Below are 16469 nucleotides of genomic sequence, written 5' to 3' on the forward strand. Positions count from 1 at the left end.
TATTTGAGTGTGATTGGGAAGAAGAAATTTAAATGATGAGGAATGCAAGCCAGATGCAATGTTGTGCCTCTCATTGCCTCCATTCTGAGAGTTATATGTAGTTCTAAACTTCATTTGAAATGGATTCTTTTTTTTGGCAAGATTTCTCCCCCCCCCCCCCAATAGGATATGTCTTTACAAGCACTCTGAATATGCCTAGTAGGAAGCAACTCTTGTCCCATGTAGCAGGACTTGCATGCATGTACAAGCACAAAACTAGGCTTGAAACTCAACATAAAAAAAAACTAAGATCATGGCAACCGGCCCCATCACTCCTTGGCAAATAGAAGGGGAAGATGTGGAAGTAGTGACAGACTTCACATTTCTGGGATCCAAGATGACTGCAGATGGTGACTGTAGGCATGAAATTAAAAGACGTTTGCTCCTTGGGAGGACAGCTATGCAAACCTAGGCAGTATAATAAAAAGTAGAGACATCACCCTGCCAACAAAAGTCTGTATAGTCAAAGTGATGGTATTCCCTGTAGTAATGTATGGCTGTGAGAGCTGGACCATAAGGAAGGCTGAGCGCAGAAGAATAGATGCTTTCGAGCTGTGGTGCTGGAGAAGAATCTTGAGAGTTCCTTGGACTGCAAGAAGATCAAATCAGTCAGTCCTAAGGGAAATCAACCCTGACTGTTCCCTGGAAGGTCAGATGCTGAAGCTGAAACTCAAATACTTTGGCCACCAAATGAGAAGGGAGCACTCGCTGGAGAAGATCCTGATGCTGGGAAAGACAGAAGGCAAAAGAAGGGGATGGCAAAAGGTGAGATGGCTGGACAGCATTACTGATGTAACTGACACGAATTTGAGCAGACTTCGGAGGATGGTGAAAGACAGGAGGGCCTGGCGTGAATTTGTCCATGGGATCGCAAAGAGTCAGACTCGACTGTGCGACTGAACAACAACACAAGTTCTATTTCATTCAGGGAAAGTACTATTTCATCAGTTGTCCAATACTTCTTTACCAGAGAATTTATCAATTGCTCTTTATTGCTGTGTCTAGAATGTTAATTTACCTATGATCGTGATTCAGAGGGCATAGAGAACATGTGCTAAATGTGAATTGTCATAATTAGCCTAAGGGATATTGGAGATGCAAATAATCCCCTATTTCCGAATGGATCCTGATGGGGAAATAGCTAGCTATTTACTTAGGGTTTCCAACCTCCATGTGGCACCAGGAGCTTTCCTTCTATTAGTTCTTCTGAAGAAAATGGCTGCTTTGGAGGAATGATTCTGTGGCATTATATGATGCCGAGGTACCTCTTCTCCCCAAACCCTGCCACCCACAGGATCTACCCTCAAAATCTCTAGGTATTTCCCAACCCAGAGCTGGCAATCATATGTTTACTGAATGTTATAAATTGAATAGCAAATTCATGGTGCATTTGTCTTCTGCCATTTTGTTTTGGACAAAACAAATGTATTGAACAATGCACATGCGTGCCCAGCATGGGGATCAGTGAGGCCAGATTTGGAGACCAAAAGTAGTAGAATATGTGTGATCAAATCAGCATGGAAGCTTGCATGTTTTCTTGAGTGCAAGGAATGTTTGTCACTGAAGGTGACAAACAGTATGGGCTGTCTGCCAGAGTCCCGGGGCGGCAGGAGGAAGGTGGCGGGCCTAGCTTGTCTGGGAAATTATAGATGTTTGTATGCAAATGCTAGAAGTATTCAAAGTAAAATTGGTGAATTGGAATGTTTAGTGTTGGGAGAAAACATAGACATTGTGGGAATTTCAGAAACTTGGTGGAATGAGGAGAATCAGTGGGACACGGTTATTCCTGGATATAAGCTATATCGGAAGGATAGGGAGGGAAGGGTTGGAGGTGGGGTGGCTCTGTATGTCAGAGAGGATATACGGTCCAGTAAGACTGAGGTCAGAGAATTAGATTCCCTTTTAGAAATGCTTTGGGTTGAAATAGAGGGCCCAAAAGGAAATTTAACTATGGGAGTTTGTTATCGCCCACCAAATCAAAAGAGAGAGGACGATTATAATATGATGGAAGGCTTAAAGATAGCGGCTAAACGTAAAAACTGTGTCGTAATAGGTGATTTTAACTACCCGCAGATTGATTGGGTCAATATGTGTTCTGGTCGAGAGAAAGAGATTGAGTTTCTTGATGCTCTCAATGACTGTGCTATGGAGCAGATAGTCTCAGAACCTACCAGGGGTGGGGCAATCCTGGATTTGGTCCTAAGTAATGCCCAAGACTTGGTGAGAGATGTAAAAGTGATTGCGCCACTTGGGAGCAGTGACCATAATGTTATTGATTTCACCGTTTGTATAAATAGGGAGTTGTCCAAAAAGACCGCCACAACCACGTTTAACTTTAAAAGGGGTAAATACACTGAGATGAGGAGGCATGTGAGGAGGAAACTGAAAGGAAAGGTAAATACAGTCAAAACTCTTGGGGAAGCTTGGACGCTATTTAAAACTATAATCCTAGAAGCTCAGATAAAATACATAGCACAAGTTAGGAAAGGCACAAACAGGCATAAGAAAAGGCCTGCGTGGTTAACAAACAAAGTAATGGAAGCTGTAAAAGGTAAGAAGGACTCCTTTAAGCGGTGGAAAACCAGTCCAAGTGAGATTAGTAAAAGGGAACACAGGCTGTGGCAAATCAAATGCAAGACTGTGATCAGGCAGGCAAAAAGGGACTATGAGGAGCATATTGCAAAAAACATAAAGACCAACAATAAAAATTTCTTCAAATATATTAGAAGTAGGAAACCAGCCAGGGAGGCAGTGGGGCCCTTGGATGACCATGGGGTAAAAGGATTACTGAAGGAGGATAGGGAAATGGCTGAGAAGCTAAATGAATTTTTTGCCTCCGTCTTCACTGTGGAAGACGAGAACTTTTTGCCCACTAATTTTGAAAGGGGTGTTGAAAGACCTGAGTTGAAAGACCTGAGACCTGAGGTGACAAAAGAGGAGGTCCTACAACTGATAGACAAATTAAAAACTAATAAGTCACTGGGTCTGGATGGCATACATCTGAGAGTTCTGAAAGAACTCAAAGTTGAACTTGTGGATCTTCTGAAAAAATCTGTAATCTTTCACTGAAATCTGCCTCCATTCCTGAGGACTGGAAGGTAGCAAATGTCTCCCCCATCTTTAAAAAGGGTTCCAGAGGAGATCCGGGAAATTACAGGCCAGTCAGTCTGACTTCAATACCGGGAAAGTTGGTAGACACCATTATCAAGGACAGAATGAGTAGGCACATTGATGAACACGGAAGACTCAGCATGGGTTCTGCAAGGGAAGATCTTGCCTCACTAACCTGTTACATTTCTTTGAGGGGGTGAACAAACATGTGGACAAAGGAGACCCGATAGATGTTGTTTACCTTGACTTCCAGAAAGCTTTTGATAAAGTTCCTCATCAAAGGCTCCTTAGAAAGCTTGAGAGTCATGGAGTAAAAGGACAGGTCCTCTTGCGGATCAAAAACTGGCTGAGTAATAGGAAGCAGAGAGTGAGTATAAATGGGCAGTCTTCGCAGTGGAAGACGGTAAGCAGTGGGGTGCCGCAGGGCTCGGTACTGGGTCCCATGCTCTTTAACTTGTTCATAAATGATTTAGAGTTGGGAGTGAGCAGTGAAGTGGCCAAGTTTGCGGATGACACTAAATTGTTCAGGGTGGTGAGAACCAGAGAGGATTGTGAGGAACTCCAAAGGGATCTGTTGAGGCTGGGTGAATGGGCGTCAACGTGGCAGATGCGGTTTAATGTGGACAAGTGCAAAGTAATGCACATTGGGGCCAAGAATCCCAGCTACAAATACAAGTTGATGGGGTGTGAACTGGCAGAAACTGACCAAGAGAGAGATCTTGGGGTCGTGGTAGATAACTCACTGAAAATGTCAAGACAGTGTGCGTTTGCAATAAAAAAGGCCAATGCCATGCTGGGAATTATTAGGAAGGGAATTGAAAACAAATCAGCCAGTATCATAATGCCCCTGTATAAATCGATGGTGCGGTCTCATTTGGAGTACTGTGTGCAGTTCTGGTCGCCACACCTCAAAAAGGATATTATAGCATTGAAGAAAGTCCAGAGAAGGGCAACTAGAATGATTAAAGGGCTGGAGCACTTTCCCTATGAAGAAAGGTTGAAATGCTTGGGACGCTTTAGCTTGGAGAAACGTCGACTGCGGGGTGACATGATAGAGGTTTACAAGATAATGCATGGGATGGAGAAAGTAGAGAAAGAAGTACTTTTCTCCCTTTCTCACAATACAAGAACTCATGGGCATTCGATGAAATTGCTGAGCAGACAGGTTAAAACGGATAAAAGGAAGTACTTCTTCACCCAAAGGGTGATTAACATGTGGAATTCACTGCCACAGGAGGTGGTGGCGGCCACAAGTATAGCCACCTTCAAGAGGGGCTTAGATAAAAATATGGAGCACAGGTCCATCAGTGGCTATTAGCCACAGTGTGTGTGTATATATAAAATTTTTTGCCACTGTGTGACACAGAGTGTTGGACTGGATGGGCCGTTGGCCTGATCCAACATGGCTTCTCTTATGTTCTTATGAATGGATCATTTGACGACTGTAACATTGCTAGTGTTTTGGAAGTACAGTCTCTTTGGTGACTGAGCTAAAAACATTTCTGTTTAGAAGGTAGCATGTACGTAGTATGTATCTTCTATGCTTTGACTTAGGAAAGAACAGCCTTGCTAAATCAGGCTGAAGGTCTGTCCAGTCTGGCATCTTCTCCTATTAGGGTACATTTAAGAAGTTTACAAGTAGGGCAAGACTATTCCCCATTTGCTTTTGCAGTATCTGACATTTAGAAGCATGCAAATTGTAAACATGGATGTATTGTGATAGTAATGCTTGCTAAATGTAATCAAGAAAAAAAGTTCTGTCTTATATACTGAAAATCTCTTCATATTCTTCAAATTAATTTAGCTTGTTCTACAATGTCAAAGATGGCATTTGCGGGACTATGATGTAGTGCAATCATGACCTGGTATAAGTGCATTATATCTATAATATGTGTAATTACATGAAGATGATTAAAAAGTAATGCATTCCAAGATGAATGTGAAGCAAGAATATTTTCCTCAGCTGCTCAGCTCTTTGTAGTACTTGTTATTAAGAAGTTTAATAAAATTCATTATGTTCTAGCTAATTTATCCTGCTTCTTTGGCTGAAATAGTTGGTTTTGTCATCCTAACAGTTAAAATAAGTTGCAGTTGGAGGGGTTTTTCTTGTCCCTCAGTGAAAGGCTTGTTCTATAAAATGAAATTTATATTTGCAAGTCCTTGCATCACCCATTTTAAGAACAAGGTTGCATACAACTAGCAAGCATAGGAAGTCATCCAGGTTGGAATTCACATGGCAGAGACAGATTTTCCTTATGGATGCTGAACAGTGAGATTCTCTGCACAGATGTTGGGTTGTTCAACTTGTATATTGGAATTAGATGGTTTGTTTGCTTGGCTGCCAATTAATGTTGCCTCCATGGAGGGCTGCAGGGGTTTGGCTACCTGAGATATTCCAGGCCCACTCTCTTAGTTTTTAACTTCTTTCAAGACCAAGATAATATTTTGCTTTCTAATATAGGGAGATAAAATGAAAAACATCGAATTATTCCAGACAAAAAAGTAAAACTGCTTCTGCCTTCCAATGCTTTGGCAATTGGGTGCATTCCATACTGGGATGATTGACAAGCACATGGAAGTATTCAATTAATTAGAAAACTTTAATTAAACTGAATCCTGTGTTTCTGCTTTGCATTGACTTCTAGTATATATCTTGGTTTGGTGTGCTTTCCCATCCAGCTGGCTAATCATGTCCAACCAAGCCTACATGGCTTCAATAAGGTTCTCCTTATGCCTTGTGTTCATCTGGAACTCAGTTGCCTTAGTCTTGTGTTTTCCTTCTTTTCAATTTCCAAATATACCAAATAGGTTTTGCAGTGCTTGTATGAGAGTTCATTAGTGTAAAGCAGTCAGCGGAGATACCTATTTGTGCAATTACTTTTAAATTTGTTTTCCTGTATACAGCACTGAACTATTACTTCAGGGATCATTCTAGGTTAATTAATAAGCAAGGGCATTCTTAGCTATTAGCAGTTGCTGTTTTTAGGATATTTCCTAAGTGGTTCCAACCATTCACTTATAAATAATATGCTTCTTCTGTTGGGAAACACTAAAATAGTTTCAAAAGCATGTTTATTTTTTGGAACCGATTGCATATAATGGATTACATGTCTTTCTTTATCTTTAGTTTCTTACTTTTTTTTTAAAAAAAAAATGATGATCGCAAACTACATTATAGTTCCTGTATGCCAGATCTTGAACTCTTTTCAGCCTCAAGGACTGTTTCCAAAATCCTGGAATTATCCCAAAAACGTTAGCTTGTTGAAAGAAAGGAAATTGGCTTGGAAAGAAATAAAGGCAGTTGAGATAACCAATGATGCAGATCAGAACTGGCATCTTTTATGTTTAGACAATTCTACTATATTCTGATGAACACCATTCAGGAGCATGAACTGTCTAGTATCTTTAATAGTGGGAAGGGCTTCATGAGTCCAGAGTGCAAGTGCTGAAGTAGAATGAAGGATAGAAAAATGAATGTGCTACATTATAGATCCTCACAAGAGAAAGCTGAACAGGTGAAACCACCCCAAAGAGCAATATAGTCTGTGGAAGCAAAACTGAGAAAAATGTCAATCAAAGTATGGTAGGGCGTCTGGGGAATCAGATGAGCTGCTAGCTAGCCATTCTTATTATAATAGGGTTGTTATGTCTAGTAAGTGGAAATGATGGTCCTACAGGAAAAGGCAGTGCCATCTTAACAGGAATATGTCTGAAATCCCTTCAGTAAGCAAGAATTGTAACCTCTTGAGTTTGCAAATGGGCCATTAGCTGCTGGCATAGGGAATGATCTAAATGTGATGGCCAAACAGATGCTGCCAAAAAGAGCATACTCATATAGGCCCTTGATATTTCCAGAACACAATTAAATGTTCCTTATTCCACACATTGGCCCTTTACATATTCAGAACTTACACATCAGTACAGATCTCTGCTGTAAGAATATATTAAACATGGCTCAGTGGCCAACAAATACTGACTTAGCTCAGTAACCAGCTGTTATCTTGAACTTGCTCCCTTCAGCATAGGCTAAAAGATTCAGTTAAAGGGAATGGATTGTTCATGGTATTGGATGTCTTACCTTAGTGAAAAATCACCCGCAATGAGTGTATTTGTTAGAAAAAGCCTGGGATCTGTTTCAGTGTGTCTTACAGAGTTTGTGGCATTGTTACCCAATAGTGATCCTGGTCATGGTAAAAGCAAGGAAAGGATAGGAAGCATGGCTATTTTTAAGCTCTTAGCCATGAATGTTCAAAATTTTGCATTAGTTGTCAACAGGGGAGTTTCCCTTGTTTTCTTTTACTTAACTAAATGAAAGTGGAGGAGATACAGTGGGAGGGTCAGTGAAGGAGTAATTGCAGTCTTATAGCAAGATGATGGAACACCATGCCATGACTGTGGAAAGGTGGAGGAGAATTGATTGAAGTTAGGGCTCTTCATTGCAATTGGCAACTCTTGTATTTTCTTTCCTGGAAAAAGAAGGATTTAATACAAGAATGTGCTAGATGAAAAGCATCAAGGACAATGTGTCATCTATATCTCTGGCTGCCAATCATGTATTACTGTTTTTGGTTTTATAAGTAGTTGTGAACTGCCTTGAGATTTGGTCTGGAATAAATGTAGCATATAAGGTTTAATAATACAAGCTGCGAAGATGTATCAAGGAGATCTCCTGGGTAAAAGTTCTACCTTCTTCCTTGGGAGCTATATAGCAAAAAGCCTCACAGTGGGACCCCAAACGCAGTACAAGTATTGCTCTCTTACCTGGACATGCCACCAGAGTTTATTCCTTTCATTTTGAGTACAATCTTCCGTCATCCATAATTTTTGCCTACAATACAATGGCAAGCTTTGCAATCCCAAAATAGTATCTGGTTCTGATATACAGTTCAATCTGGAGAGGAATGTAAAGAAGGTGTAAAGGCCATGGATTCATTATAAATTTTCACTGGATTTCCTGGGCTTCTATGGGCTTCTCAGACACACAGAACACCCCTGTCTGGTGTTTGATGATGGTTCAAAGGACATTTTAGAGGAAGATGCTAATCATTTTCGTCCTACCCTCCACATCCCAGGTAAAGTTCTGTTAGCCAAATTGCCCTCAGAAGAGATATGGGGAATTTAGTTAGGTGGGCTAAGATGGCTAAAATATATGGGGTCAATAACCCTTATATATGGGAGTCCACCTGAGAGTCCTCTTAAATAATGAGGAGATGATATGCTAAAAATAGATTTTTATTAGAAAGATTCTCAAGCACTCACAAGTAACACAAAACAGCATCAATCACACAGTCCTAGGAAAATAGAAGGGAAAATTGATAGAGGCATATGAGGGGAAACAAACAGGGCTGTACATTACCTCTTGATGACGGAAGAAGGATGATCCTCCAGCGAAGTTGGGAAGGAGAAGGAATGCAAGAAATGACCAGAAATAAAAGGGCCCAAAACTGATCAGGAATCGGGGGTGGCTCTGGCAGCAAGGTGGGGGTACTGTCAGAGACATACAGGAGAGGTAGAAAACCTAGCCTTATTATAGCCAATTTCATATCCTGAGGCAGGATCATGTGATGGGGGAACACATACCCAGAGATGGCTCCCAGGAGATGGGACAAAAAAAATTGATGGGTGATTATGGTTTGCTGAGTGCAAACCATCTTTTACACAAAAGAACTGGAGCAGGCAATTTAGTGCCAGATCTTTCCCTATTGTAACACCTTGAAAGGAACATTGATGAAACAGAAGAAAAGGTATGTGGCTGTTGACAGACATTCATCTTCAAGGATGCTCTATCGTGCAAGAAACTTGTCTTGATGGGCAACAGGAAAAATCTATTGTTTGGTGAGGAGAAGTTGCAGCAGTTCATTATTAGCAGTGATGCTTTTGCATCTGCATTTCTAAAGCGCTGACTGGTCTCTGGAATGTAGTATGTGGTGTAGAAACCTTCTCTGCATCGCGGCTTGCAAGAGAGAGTGTTGTCCTTTTGGACATATTGTCAGTGTGTGGGAAGTTCTTCGAGTAGAGCACCCTGATAAATTCAGCCCCAGCTGCAGTTCTAATGAAGACAAACTTAAAGCCGGTTCAACAGATATATTTGGGTTTAGGCAAAATGCAATAGTCAAAGTCAGTCCAATGGTCAGGTCACATATATTCAGTCCAGCCAGTTCAGCAGTAAAAAATCAGAATCCAGACGAGTAGTCACACATACCAGTCCACAAGTCAATACAGTTATCCAGTCCAACAGAGTAACAAGCCACGTTCCAAATCCTCTCCACACCTCTCCTCCGATATCCTCTCATTCACCCACAAGATACAGAGAGTGTGGTCTCTGTTGTTATACTTCAGCTAGCCAATCACATTTCTTAATTAGCTAACAGGCTACACATATTCCTCACATGCTACTCATTTGGCTGTATAGTAGGAGTTACATAATGCTTACTCAGCTTTATGGCCCCTTAAAGTGCCATATGCTGTCACATCTCAGGAACATGGCTTCTCTCTGAGCTGTTTCTAGTGCTGTCTTCTCGGTAACTAGGATGCAATTGCTGTTCTGCAGAGTTGAGCAGCCTGTCTGAGAAACACAGTCTGGTGTCCTCTTAGCATGGCAGGCATAGGCAATTCTTACCATACCCAGCACAGGCAGGAAACTTGCTAGGGCCTGGCTTGAAGCACTGCTGTACAGTCCATCAAAACTAAGTGTCCATAGCGGGGCTGACACAAGAGCCAAATGCTTATAGTCCATTGAAAACTGAGTGTTCATAGTGAGTCTGGCATAGGAGCCAGATGATCATAGTCCATAACAGTAGGAGAGGGGGTTCAGAGATAACAGTTCAAAGTCTTGAAAATGGCTCCTTGCTCACCCTGGTGGCCAGATGTGCCCCAGTTCAGCCAAGAGGAGCAAGGCATTAAAAAAATTATAAATCTCTGTCCCAGGAAGTCAGGTGTGCCTTTCTCCTGAAATTGGTCAGCAGGGTGATTCAATAATCACAAATACGCCTATACACATGCAGCCATTTCGGGTGAGAATCGAGGGGCCTTTAGGTTTATGTTAAGAAAATAAATTCTGTTCAAAGGTATTAGGAAATATTTTACTGCTTTTCTTCATCTGAGGTGCTTGAAGTCAGTGTATGTCCATTTTAAAAGAAAACCCCACAAAAAACAAAATCCCATTGCTCTCTTTGCTGAGTTCATTCAGTTTAAATTCCAGCCCGACAGCTGCAGCATTTCAGCTCCTCCAGTTCTAGCCTAGCCAGCTGCTCTGTACTTTTCACAGTTGACCAGGGCTGCCCATTTACAAAACACTGGCACTGGGGGGGACCCCACCTCTTTGCCCTGACTTGAAACAAAAGGAAAAGTAGGATTTTCTTTTTTTAAAAAAAATGCTGATTCAAACTGCCTGTCATTTGGGATGTCTCCTTTATTTGAATGGGCTGTTTATCAGCTGTTGGTACCTCTTTGGTCAGGAGGGGGAAAAGGCTAGTATCTTTCACGCTAGGTAATCTAGTGTGCACAACACCCCCTCAATTCAGCTGTCTTGCTGGTAGTGCTGTGGAGATGAGCTAGCAGGCCATTGAGCAGGTAAAGAATCAGCAGGTTCCAAAGCACTTAAGATGCACCTTGGAAACATTGCTTGCTGGTATGTCTGATACCTAATTACAGACAGCCTGAGGTCTATATTTCTCAGGTATGACGCCACAGGAGATGCTGGGAGGAGGGGGTAGGTAGACACTGCTGCCATCAGACTATAGCAGAAGCAAGAAAAGTTGTAGCAAGTAGGAGAAAGGCTTTTGGAGTCCCATAAGCTACTGATAATGCCATTTGAAGCACTCAGCTTTTTCAAACACTTTGTCTCTTAAGGCTTGGAAAAGGAGTTATTGATGGATTTTTATTGGCAAGTAACTCGGCTTATCCATGCCCAGTTCTGACGTGAGTTCTCAGGGAAGGAAGGGGATGACTGGAAGTTTACATGGCTCTACACTGGACAATCAAGTACAGCTATGAGGAGACTCTTTTCATTTGTGCCACTATGGCTCGAGTCCCAAAGTAAACTATAGAAATCTTTAAACAATGGAGGTAAAACACGTCACTTAGCAACAAAGGAACTAAGGGGGCTGGGAAACCCCTACATGAAGTATTTCCTTTTGGCAGTATAGGAAGAGAACTGTAGCAAAGAAACCAAGTAGAAAATGTAAGAAATTATTGTTAATTTCACCCTGGCATTGGTTCACTTTCCCATTCACTGGAAATGAGGGTGAAAATGACCCAACATGGTCAGTGTGGATATGCTGCAATTTACAGAAGAAGAAAAAAAAAATTACGGGGTAATTGGCATCCTAAAGGAATATGCAATGCGAATACGCAAATGCTGGTGGATGCTGCACTGCTTTGAGGTCACATCTTGTAGTGTAGGAAAGAGGTTAATGGATAGCTTCTAAGTGATTGAAACTGTTCTAATGGATTGGGGTCAGACTTCATCGTAAGTTTTATGTACTTGACTTATTTGGTGCTTTATTCAGAGATGCTCTCCTTTCTACCCGCAGAAGAAATCAAATGCCAGACTTGCTTCTGAGACTTGGTTTTGAAGTGACAAATGAGTGAGTTCTCTTTTGCTTGTGTTCATTTAAATTCTGCAGCAATGTCTAGTGTCGATGCTGATAGACACTTGCATTGTTTGTCAATACAGAAGTGTCTAGGTTAGATAGTAGAGACGCTGGTTACACTTCAACATCTTTCTTCTTGCAGATAGGAAACGAGCTTGGTTTTGGAACATTGTTGAAGGTAATGTGAATATTCTAATTCCCAGATGGTTGCTTGTCTTACAGAACTTGCATACAGCTTCAGTGTGGCTTTGTGTGGTGAGTTGCTGTGTACTTTCCAGGTGATTTACTGTCTTAATGCTGTCTGTTTTGATGAACAAAGGTAATGCCGTGTCAGTAGGGATTATGCTGAAGTTCCAAGTAATAAAATTGAAGAAGGGAATTAAAAAAAAGAAGTGTATTGTTGAAATACTGGCATTTTTTCAGCATCTACAACCTTGATTTTCTGAAGAGATACATAGTGTCAACTGTAGACAGAGTTCTTGAATGTTGATAGCTTTGTTGGTTTGGTCTGGAATGTTGGGAAATCATGGCACAAGGGCAAAAATACAGAGATTTCAGCACATTCTACGTATTACTAAAGGTAGTTGTCTCCATGTTGAACAGGTGGGCACTTGGAGGCATCAGAGGGTGTATAGTAAGTATTGCCACAGAATCCTCTAATAACAGCCCTTCCCTATATGTATTTTAAAGTTTAGGTTTAGTGAAACATTCCTGCTGGGGAAATGGAAGAAATAAATTAGGATGGCTTTATTTAGCATCTGCAGGCCTATGTGGGATCAGGGAAACTGAAAGGGGACTCCAGATGAAGCCAGTAGTGCCCATAAATCTGTGTACAATAGATTGTTTAGGAGTGTGTGTTGGAGGTGGGGGGGGGGGGGATGAGAATTTTGGACATGACAGGTGCTAGGAGGGTAGAGTGGCTTTTCTGGCTAATGCTGGGAGAAGGATCACTTGTTAGCCGAGGAGGCGGCTGAGAGGTGATATGATCACTATCTCCAAGTACTTGAAGGGTTGTCATATAGAGGATGGTTTTCTGTAGCCCCAGAAGGTAGGACCAAAACCAATGGGTTGAAATTAAATCAAAAGAGTTGCCGGCTCAACGTTAGGAAGAACTTCCTGACCGTTGGAGCAGTTCCTCAGTGGAACAGGCTTCCTCGAGAGATGGTGGGCTCTCCTTCCTTGGAAGTTTTTAAACAGAGGCTAGATGGCCATCTAACAGCAATGCTTATTCTGTAAATTTAGGGGGAGGTATTTGTGAGTTTCCTTCATTGTGCTGAGGGTTGGACTAGATGTCCCTGGAGGTCCCTTCCGATTCTATGATTCTGTATACCTTCCATTTGTAACTGGCTGTTTTCCTTTTCTCTTCCTGTTGTTGTCTTAGTTCCCATAGTTCTCCCCTCCTCTCCACACACAACTTCATTTTTGCTGGCAGTCAGGGGCAGCCCTAGACTGTCTGGCACCCTAGGCAAAGCTAACCTCTGGTGTCCCCTTGGCACTGATAACATCATTGAGTCACAATGGGGAGCACCCAATTTGGTGCCCCCAGAAGGCTGGCATCCTAGACAATCGCCTGGTTTGCCTAGTGGCAGGGTCAGCCCTGCTGGCAGTGGAATATAGTGCTGTGGCAAAATATTTTATACAAATAAATGGTGTTTAGCATGTACATGAAAACTGAACAAAATGTGTCCACCCTACCCAAGTCTTACAAAGCCAGGAATATAAAATGGAAACTGACAATATTGACAAGAACTAAAAGAAATAGGGTATGTTTTCTTATTCTTAGGTGTTTAGGAAGTTCAAAAAACTTCTAATTTTGAAAAACTTTGAAGTGAACTCTCTAGAGGGAGGCTTGCATATGAAGCTAGTGCCGCCTTTGTGTGGGCAGGAACTATAACTGGTTTCCCTGACCTTGGCATCTAGAATATGACTTTTCTATTTTTCTATTGATCAAGTGTACAGTTTCCTAACACATGCAATTTTGGGTGCTTTTGTTAGGCATGTAGCCCTTAACTGCCCAGGAAGCTTTTTAGAGGGAACCTAGATGGAATTTTCTTATCTCTTCCACTAGTAGGAGAGAAGTTGAAGGTAATATTTCGTAACTGTAAATGGAAGTGGCTGTATATGGCTTTTTTAAAAAATGAACTCTGCTACTTTAAGAGATGTGAACTACTGAGTGATGGCTCCAATTTGATTTCTTTCTCAAACTCTGTTTTATTGTTAGGGCTCTGCAAGAAGTAGAAGTTATTTCTTACACATAAATGGGAAAAGAGGCTTGCTATGGTATTGCTGGTGTTTGCACTTTTGAAACTTATTCTTTAATTTAGTAGTGACCTAGAAACAGTACAAAGATCCCATAACAGAGGAAAGGGAGGGGGAGAAGTAGAGTCTTCAGTTTTGTGATTTAGCATGAATAGTGGCCAACATGTCATGTCAGGGTAGTTAGTATTTGAAATGCCTCCAGTTTCAGTTGCTAATCACCTTGGGATGTCATTGATGTTTGATTTTTCTTTCTTCTGCACATTAATAATATACTACTTGCTTCATGAACTTTATTTCGTTCACACTCTCAGCAAGCCTGTAAAAGGCATCATTATTATCCACCTTTTTACAGACAGGGAACTGAAGCTGAGGGTGACTTGCCAAGACTGACGAGGGAATTCATAGCAGAAAAATAGTGGAACACTGAGCTCAAAGGTCCAAGAACAGCATTTGAGTGGGCCGTAGTTCAATGGCAAGAAAAATGCTTTGAATGCAGAAATGTCTAGGCTTAATTCCTGGCACTTTCTATTAAAAATCTTTGGTAATGGGGAAAACCTCTGGATAGCTGCTGAAAGTCAAGTTAAATATTACTTGAATAAATGGTCCAATGATCAGACTTGGTGAGAGATAGCTTTATAGTTGAATTCCCTTTGGAAGTTCCCTTTATATCATGCATATTGCTGCTAGTTTGGTTGCTCTTGTTTGTTCTCAGGCAGAATAGCTAACTGATGATTACACTTGTTTGGTAGTGGTATATATGGTGAACTTGGAACAGGATGTCATGGTTGTAACTCTTTACAGAGCCATAAAGCCACCATGTTTTGGGTGAGCCACCATCTTTTAACCTGACCTTCTCATGTAACTGATGTGAAGGTAATGTGAGATAGTCTAATGCATGTCACCTTGAATTCCCTGGAGGAAAGACAGAGTACAAATGATGGACTCCTCATTAAAGGTTTTATTCATATATAGTGCAGTTATTGATCATATTTAAATCGATACTCAGGTGAGTTGGAAAAATCATAACTGCTTAGATGTACCTACACCACTGTCATTGTATTGAAGACCATTCAAATGCTGTTGAACAAAGGTTACTTTATGATCCCTTGCTTAATCTAGTGTATTTCTAAATTATCCTTCTCCCAAGGATTTCACAGTGGTATAAATTATCTGTTTTTATCCTCTCAAATTCTCTGTGGTGTAGCTTAGGCTTAGGTAATTCAATGAGTTTTCTGGTGAGATGAAAATTTGGACCCAAGTCTCCTCAGTTTCACTATACCACACTCTCTATCGCCTGGAAAGTGCATTAATATATCGGTGGATAAGTTGCCTATTTGTTTCCAGCTGTGTGTGTATAGTGACACTGTACTGGAAGCTGGCTGAGAGGATGAAGAAATGGGTGCACAGATATTGTATGTAGGTTTGGTTACAGGCAGAGACTGGGAGCAACTCTTGACAACAGTTTATAGTACCAAAACCATTCTCTGAAACGCATGTTGTGCATTGTTGTCTTTGATTCTGTAGCTCTCCATATCAGTTCTTTGAGCCATATCATGTTCTGTGCCATGAGATGACTGTAGGCATTGCTCTGGCTGCTGAGGTTAACACTTCCAGAAGTGGCTTCAATAAATACCTTTGCTATTGCAGCTAAACAAATGTTTGTGGGTGGCTGTGGTGGTTGTAAAGGGGATATGACTTCAGAGGCAAAGATTTCACCTAGATTTCACCTTAGCTGGAAGGGAATTTGACTTAGGGTTGCCAAGTCCAATTAAAGAAATATCTGGGGACTTTGGGGGCGGAGCCAGGAGACATTGGGGTGGAGCCAGGAACAAGGGTGTGACAAGCATAATTGAACTCCAAGGGAGTTCTGGCCATCACATTTAAAGGGACAGCACACCTTTTTAAATGCCTTTCTTCCATAGGAAATAATTAAGAATAGGGGCAACATCTTTTGGGGCTCATAGAATTGGACCCTCTGGTCCAATCGTTTTGAAACTTGGGGGGTATTTTGGGGAGAGGCACTAGATGCTATACTAAAAATTTGGTGCCTCTACCTCAAAAAACAGCTCCCCCAGAGCCCCCAATACCCACGGATGAATTCCCTATTATTCCCTATGGGAATCGTTCTCCATAGGGAATAATAGAGTGCCCAGTAGACATTTCCCTCCCCCCCCCCACGCTTTCTAAAGGGGGGGAGGGCCTCCAAACCAGGGAATCCCCTGCCCCCTCCCTCTCTCTCACACACACACACTTACCAGATCTTCTTCCGGACAACTCTACTTGCTGTGAAAACGAAAGCAAAAGAAAGGGAGGGGCCGATCTCAGAAGCCCTTCCTGCTTCCTGCCCAGCCTTAAAGGGGCAGACATTTTGCAAAGGGCTCAGGAGCTCTACAACATGACGCCTACAGGTATGTTCTCCCCCCCCCCACCCCAGAAGTCTCCCGCCAGAGCGGGAGGTTTGGGAAG

General features: G+C 41.7%; 1 protein-coding gene across 1 annotated transcript in view; it reads left to right on the forward strand.

Moving 5' to 3' along the window:
- PTPRT (protein tyrosine phosphatase receptor type T) overlaps nt 1-16469 on the forward strand; it is a 1094059-nt gene that overhangs the window by 15465 nt on the left and 1062125 nt on the right. The gene's annotated exons all lie outside the window — the stretch shown is intronic.

Source organism: Heteronotia binoei, chromosome 2 (assembly GCF_032191835.1).
Source record: "Heteronotia binoei isolate CCM8104 ecotype False Entrance Well chromosome 2, APGP_CSIRO_Hbin_v1, whole genome shotgun sequence".
NCBI classification, from domain to species: Eukaryota; Metazoa; Chordata; class Lepidosauria; order Squamata; family Gekkonidae; genus Heteronotia; species Heteronotia binoei.